This window comes from Salvelinus sp. IW2-2015, unplaced genomic scaffold, assembly GCF_002910315.2.
Source record: "Salvelinus sp. IW2-2015 unplaced genomic scaffold, ASM291031v2 Un_scaffold939, whole genome shotgun sequence".
In the NCBI taxonomy this organism is placed as follows: domain Eukaryota; kingdom Metazoa; phylum Chordata; class Actinopteri; order Salmoniformes; family Salmonidae; genus Salvelinus; species Salvelinus sp. IW2-2015.
Window position 1 is genome coordinate 221278 of NW_019942657.1, and position 8203 is coordinate 229480.

The 8203-nt window shown below is 41.5% G+C and overlaps 1 pseudogene; it reads left to right on the top strand.

The window, feature by feature from the left end:
• LOC112069228 (3',5'-cyclic-AMP phosphodiesterase 4C-like) overlaps window positions 1–8203 on the top strand; it is a 57983-nt pseudogene that overhangs the window by 42353 nt on the left and 7427 nt on the right.

The window sequence follows — 8203 nt, forward strand, 5'->3', positions numbered from 1 at the left end:
AGACTAGGGTGCATTACAAGTGTTATCAGGTTGAGGTTTGTACTTAGAGTTTTGAAAAGAAACAACTTATACCTGAAACAATGTGCCACAGTGATTGAAAAAAAACTTGAATGCGTATGTGTGAATTGGAAATGTGTGTTTTGTATATCCTAACTCCCCTGAGACACCCAGGGAGCAATTAGGGTTAAAACAAAAAAAAAAAAAAAAAAAAAAAGAACCTGTTCTTGGTAATAATATCATGCTCTGCCTCTCTCCATCTCCTTCTTCCTCTCTCTATCCCTCTCTCCATCTGTTTACTCCCCCAGTTTAAGAGGATGTTGAACCGGGAGCTATCTCACCTGTCAGAGATGAGTCGTTCAGGGAACCAGGTGTCTGAATACATCTCCACTACCTTCCTGGGTGAGTCACACACCCCCCCTTTCACCTGCACTCCTGACTGGGTCTCTGTCTGTCTTCTATCCCTTATACACCTCAGTCCTCTATCCTCTAGAAAACTAACCAGAGCCCTATGTATYTGGCTCTGGTCAAAAGTAGTGCKCTATACGGCTGCCATTTAGAAAGAGGGTTATATTTTAGTTAATACTGACCAGTATAATGCATGTATTGTTATATAACATTTATCCACACTGTTAACCCCAATATGCTGTCATTACTCAAAACGTTTGAGGAAACGCGTTAAACTTAATATATCTGAGTACAGTTACTTAAAGTGATTTTGTAGTTATTAATCAAACTGATCGAGTTACTGTGAGCTTGTAGGGGTCCTGATTTGAGTTGTATCAGAGTGATGGCCCCTCTAAACCACGCCTCCAATATAATTTCCCAGTGTACCTTGCCTTTTTGAGTGAATTGTGGAATCGTCACACATGACTGTATTTGTTAGTGACAGAAACATGGATGTTGAATTCGTTCATTTTCAGTCCTATGGCCTTCCCCAAGTGAATTCCTAGTTGAATGTTATCATTATAATTAAACATTACATATCTCATAAGGCCTTCATTTGAGGCCTAGATTTACTCTAATACAGTGGCCTGAAACTCATGGTTGACAGGCCACATCAGGCCTTCAAAAAAATCTAGGTTGAAGGATTTCCAGCAATCTTCTAACCCAGATTTKTGGAAAACCTGGGAAATATACCAGACTTCTGCAACCCTACCTGCAAGTCACTTRATGCTGGCTTGCAAAGTGATGTGRAATTCCTATTGGAAWCCAGCCAGAGTTAGGCTATCCAACAGTAGAACTGTGTATTCACTCACAACCTGCATTCATAATGACTGCCAGGGTTAGGAACTGTGTGAGGAGACTACCTAAGCCATTTAAATTGGAACAACCATTTCTGTAACGGGTGCAAAAAATCAAATTAATTTATTGGATTAGTTTAGAAAAATGTATGTTATTTAACTGTGTTTTACATAAGATGAATCAATCAATCACTCAATGTACATGCAAAAACACAGATATTAAAAACAATTCCCAAAAATCAACCTGCAGTAGAGCATGCTGGGATTTTTTTWAATTTGTTGTCATAACTTTAGAAAATTGAGTTAATGTGATTTCGTTTTGAGTCAGTACCACATAAACATTTRATGTAATAATGACTTTGAGTTCAACTTACTAGAAGTATTTGAGTTAAAAAGGCCTTGGGGTTTACAGTGCAGGCAGTCATTTAGACCCGGGTCTCTTTACAAGTGAGCCCTGTAATGATGCATACTATAGAGATATAGCACACTACAGCCTTTATAATAATAAGTTATAAGAAGAGAGATCATCTCCATTATCGAACCAGCAACACACACACACACCCACACACACACACACACACACACACACACCACATCACCACACACACAGCCATTCCACACACACCACCCACCCACAGTTTCAAACAGTGGCCAGTGGTCAGTGAAGGGATACTGCTCAGCTCAATGCTGTGGTGTTTTATCTCAGTGTTGTCCGGTGAATCTTTAGTGCCATGTCGAATAGTTTGTAAATTTGTTTCTTTGAGAGGCCGAGACCATGATAGGCTTACGCGAGATATTATAATGTTGCACGCGTGTAAGTTGATAGCAGATGTCCTATAAACGCAGCTACTTGGGATCCCTGTTATATTTGGACCGAGCTCTCTTTGTCCGTGGCAGTGACTGTGCCTCGTGAACCATGGTCTTGTCTGTGCTTTTTACTGATTTAGAAAACATACACACATCTTACCCCAGCTAGCAAATACGTTCTCGAACGTTGTTCTTAGAGCTTGGTGAAGGCGTGGTTGTCTTAATGCTATTTTGCATACAACACCATACTAACTTTGGGGAATGTTGCAGAGCAAAGTTGCTTGGCTTTGCGAACATTCTCAGCGACAAATGTCCTAAAAGTGCAAAAACATGGTAGATTTTAACTAATTGTTGGTAATGTTGGTAGGAACGTTCTCCAACATCGGTTTATAAAGTGGGGAATATTCTCAAAATAGTTCAGAGTCACGTTTAGACAACACGTGGAAGTTTCAGTACTTCAGCATAACCGTTTTCTACAGGTTTCCTCACGGTTCAATTTAAAAATCATTTCTGGAACAATTAAGAACCTTTCCATAAAAAACCCCAAGGAACCCCATTAGTAAGTCAAGAATGTTTCTGCGAATGATTATTTAAAAATACATGCCTCCGTTCAAAGCGTCAACAACTCTCTCTATCTTCCTCTCTTGTTAATGTGTGTTCAGTGTGGTTGGCCGCGCCCAGTAATTGGCACAACCTGATCCTATATGAGTGCCTTTGGTTTCCATTTGAAATGGGGTCCGAATTTCATGAATAGACAAAATAGAGACCCCATCCTGGTGGCGCAGTAGACTTATTCAATGGATTAGAACATAGCACTACATGGACCACAACAAGTAAATGTGGACAACCTGCTCGTCGAACATCTCATTCCAATAAGGGCATTAATATGGAGTTTGGTCCCCCTTTGCTCTGCTAATAACAGCCTCCATTGCTGGTGAGGACTTGCTTCATTCAGCCCACAAGAGGATTAGTGAAGTCGGCAGGCCCTGGCTCGGTAGTCGGGTCCATTAATCCCATAAGGTGTTCGAATTGGGTTGAAAGTCATGGCTCTGTGCAGGCCAGGTCAAGTTGTTCCACGCCGATCTCAGACAAAATCCATTTTCTGTATGTGACCTCAGCTTTGTGGCACGGGGGAATTGTCATGCTGAAACAGGAAAGGGCCTTCCACCAAATAGTTTGGCACACAAGTTGGGAAACACAGATTGTAGACATGTCATTGTATGCTGTAGCGTTAAGATTTCCCTTCCTAGAACTAAGGGGCTAGTCCCCAACCAATGAAAACAGCCCCCAGACATTATTCCTCCTCCACCAACAACTTTAACAGTTGGCACGTTGCATTTGGGCAGGTAACTCTGCCTGCGGCATTCCGCCAAAACCAGTTCATGTCGGACTACTAGATGATGAAGCGGAAGTGCCATTAACTCAGAGAACGTGTGTTTCCACTCCTCCAGGTCAATGATATTTAACGCGTACGCGCTCAGCACTTGGCAGTCCCGTTTCTGTGAGCTTGTTTGTTGCCTACCATTTTGGCAGCTGAGCCGTTGTCTGCTCCCTAGACATCTCTCCAACTTCACATAACAGCACTATAAGTTTACCAGGGTAGCTCTGTGTCATGTTGAAAGTCACTGGGCTTTCAGCAAGGCATTCTAACTGTCATGGTTGTCTATGGCGATTGCATTGGCTGTGTGTCTCGATTTTTATATGCCTGTCAGCAACGGCATGTGGCCTAAATAGCCCGAATTCACCTCCATTTAAGGGTTGTCCCATCACTTTTTATACATACGTGTAGAATCAATAGCGTTATGAATTTCACTGACACCTTTGCACAATTAAAAAATACATGTGGTGGCAATTTTGAACTGTTTCTGTCACCGCCTGACCTTAGAAGATCCTTTTTTATGTCTCTATTTTGGGTTGGGTCAGGGCGTGAGTTTGGGTGGCATTCTAGTCTGGTGTTCTACATGTTTGGTCTTGTTTGGTTATTTCTTATGTGTTTGGCCTGGTATGGTTTCCAATCAGAGGCAGCTGTCTATCGTTGTCTCTGAATTGAGAACCATACTTAGGTAGTCTGTTTCCCACCTGTGTTTGTGGGTAGTTGTTTCCTGTTTTGTGTTTGTTTCACCATTCAGGACTGTTTCGATTTTCTCTTGTCATTCACTTTGTTATTTTTTGTATTTTTTTTGTGGTTCTGTTGTATTAAAGTAACATGGACCTTACCCACGGCTGCCATTTGTGGTTCCGATCCTCATATTCCTCATCAGAAGAGGAAGACGATCGTTACAGTTTCTAAACAGTTAAAAACAGTTAACCCAAACTAAGCTAGCAGTGTAATTAAAAGTCTTATTGAAACATCTTCTCAGAGCGTTAATTTAATTACCTTTCAAATTACCTATATTTCTGTTCTCAGAAGATTAATTAAAACGCCCAGGAAAACTTTCAGGGAACCATAGTAAAACCTTCTCAGAACCTCCTTGCAACCTAAACATTTACAATTCCCAGAACAGGCAAAATTTTCACTTCCGTTCTCAGAAAGTTTATAAAAACGTACGTATTACCAGTCAGAAACTTATGGCTTCTTCCCAGAACCAATGGGAAAACCAAAAAATGACGCTCCCACAACTTCCAAGGAACCAAATGTGCTAGCTGGTCCACTCCCCCATCTCTCTACATACAGTGTTTTTAGCAATCTGCTGCAATATAGACAACTCTTGTTTTGATACAAAGATAGAGTCCAACAACAGCCTTACATTAGCAACAAACACAAAATATACATGCATATACAGTACTTTGATAACAAAGTGAAATTGAATGGTTGGTTGGTTGTGAAAGCTGATTCATCATGCTGTCATCAAAAGCGCATTACTGTAAACTGCTATTGTAATGTGAAAAACAAGAAGTGCAGAAGAGCCTGCCTGTTACAATACATGTCACATTTCCCTGGGTGTCCATATGTTAGTCAGTTATATAGAGGGTTGATGATGCCCCTTTGCGTCTTCTCACAGCTCACCCGCGGCATCTTGTTTTCCATCAGTCAGGGGGCCATATGAGGAAGCACGGTAGCGTGGTGTGGCGTCTGTCTGTGTGTCCTGGCACTGGGGTTGTGTTGGTTGGCAGATTATGATCAATATAGTAAAGAGATGGAGAGAGAGATGGTGAGAGATTGATCCTGCCACATAACTGTGTCACTGGGCTTGACTGGCTAACTAGTCTACAGTACCTACCTGGTGCATTATCATGACTATCTATCTATCTATCTATCTGTTTGTAGTGGCTTCTGACGGAGGGAAAGGGACCTGACTGTTCTAACCGTGTCGAACTGTCACTAATACCTGGTTGGACTGGAATAAGGGATGAGAGAGTAATTAAAAATAGAAGTAGGAAGGAGTGAGAGAAGAGGAAGGTTGAGAGAGTGGAGGGAAGGTAGTAAAAGAGGTGAGTAAGAGAGAGCAGGAAATGGAGAGGAAAGGGGAGTAGAGCAGAAGAAGAGGAGTAAGAGAAATAAGGAGATGGAGAGAGAAGCGAGAGAAGAGTGGAGGGAAGAAGAGAGGAGAACACAGGGAGGGGAGTGGAGAACAAGGGAGAGGGAGAAGAGCAGAATGAGAGGAGAGGAGAGGAAGGAGGAGAGGAGAGAGGAGAGGATTGACCTTGAGAAAGGTCAGAGACACCTGCCTAGTCTCTGAGATTGTCACCCAAGCAGCAGCCGCCTCCCTCCCTCACTCCCATCATGCTGCAGGACTGACTGTGAGGAGGCAGTTGCTAGGGCAACCTCTATGGTTGCCATGGAGATTATTATGTGTGAAGGATCAGTCAGTAGGACACAGACTGAGGGGACTTGTCCGAATCGCACTGCGCCTGTTGCACGTGACTGCCTCTGTTAGTAACAAAACACATTCCACTACCAGTCTTCAAGATCCGCTCATGTTTGGTTGAGATATCGCGACATGAGTCTATGCAACATTACATTTTCTGTTTAGCCATATGGAACATATGTATCCTATTCATCTGCGTTGTCTTTTTCTCACCTGCATTCCAGCAGACATTGTGCAGGCAGGTGTGTGACATCATCAACCAACAGACGCAGAATGTGATGTATAAAAACGGCAGCTCTTCGACATTGCTCCAACATGCTGTTGCTTTGTCAGGCTCCTGCAGTGGTTGTCTTGTTGACAAGGTCATACCCGTACCGTATGAATGTTGTATAGTAAACCCATGTGTTCTTTAGGAATTGTATTTACTATTTTACAGTAGATGTGTGATACATCAGTATCAAACACAATTCATATTTTGCTACATTGTTGACATTTTTGATTGAGGTTAGAGCCGATGTACAGTATTCGTTTTTGTTTACTGGTATGACCTGTATCCTGAATGAGGTATAGTGGTTCATATTAATAATAATCATTTGTTCTGTTTTCACACAATACTCAAGTGCGTATCACGTTGGTGCAATTTTCACAAGTATGTGGTACATTTTCAACAGTCTAAGCACAAAAATCTAAACTCCTAAGTACATTTCAATTGCTGAGTAGTACAAACAAACAAATTCACAGTCACTTGTTCACTGCACAAAATCACTCCTTCAATTTGGAAGCTTATTCAACCTAAGTATCTACTTTTCAAAATGCAATATTCACTGTACTTTTGATATGATTTGTTAACAATACAATTACTATTATTTTTATTCAGCACTTCAAAAAGCACTTCAAAAAGAAAGATCTTAGTTAGTTAGTTAAAAATGGTAGTTAAAAGACTTATGGTGAGCCTGATGTATTGATGACTAAACTAAACGTCTCATGGTATTTCACGGAAAACAGATTTTGCATGAGTGACTCAAGGGTAAAGATGTGTTCAACTCCAATGAATGCACAATGAAAGGTTCTGAACATAAGATAGGGGGCATTACAAGTGTTATCAGGTTAGAGGTTTGTACTTAGAGTTTTGAAAAAAACGACTTATACCTGAAACAATGTGCCAAATTGATTGAAAAAAAACTTGAATCGCATGTGTGAATTGGAAATGTTTGTTTTGTATATCCAACTCCCCTGAGACACCCAGGGAGCAATTAGGGTTAAGTGCCTTGCTCAAGGGTACAATGATCATTTTTTCATCTTGTCGGCTCGGGGATACAAACTAATATCTTCCGGTTACTGTCCCAATGCTCTAACCACAGAAGCCAGATGTTTCCACCAGATGTATAAATCTGAAGCTCTGGTTGGAATTTCCACTCCCCACCCAATATATGGTGAGGAGAGGAAGCTCGGCGGCCGTCAGTATGGGAGAAGTATGGCACGAGTTGGAACTGGGCCGATATTATGCAGATTTTCTTTTCGAGACCCAATATCATCAAAGCCTGATCTACTACAGTTTCTTGTTCTCCAAAACTACAATCTGTTTCGAACAGAGTGACTAAGTTTGTAGACATGATTTTGACAAAGTTTTAAAAAAAATGAGTTTAACAAGGAGTGGCAAGGGCGAACTGGAGTTATTGCACAAGGACATGCTAGAACGGGCCAATGGGATGTTGTTAGGTCATGCTTGGCTCTGCCAACCTCCTTGCTTTTTCTGCGCGTTTGAAAATGACACAGATGAACTATCGTGGAAAGTTTTATAATATACACCAGGCTACCTGCTCCCATTGTTTTTGTTTTTCAAAACAATGTGTTATTAGATGTATTTTCTAAAAAGGGGTTTGTACAATTTTCCTTTCTTATGGAGTATGATGTGCTATTTTTGGCATGGTATGAAATCCAGTTTTAAACATTATTTCAGGACACTATTCAAGCAATACCTCTCACTTTCTGTCTTCTCCTGTTCTTCGTAAAATAATATCATGCTCTGCCTCTCCATCTCCTTCTTCCTCTCTCTATCCCTCTCTCCCATCTGTTTTTACTCCCCCAGTTTAAGAGGGGATGTTGAACCGGGACTATCTCACCTGTCAGAGATGAGTCGTTCAGGGAACCAGGTGTCTGAATACATCTCCACTACTTTCCTGGGTGAGTCACACCACCCCCCTTTCACCTGCACTCCTGACTGGGTCTCTGTCTGTCTTCTATCCCTTATACAACCTCAGTCCTCTATCCTCTAGAAACTAACCAGAGCCCTATGTATTGGGCTCTGGTCAAAAGTAGTGCCCTATACGGCTGCCATTTAGAAAG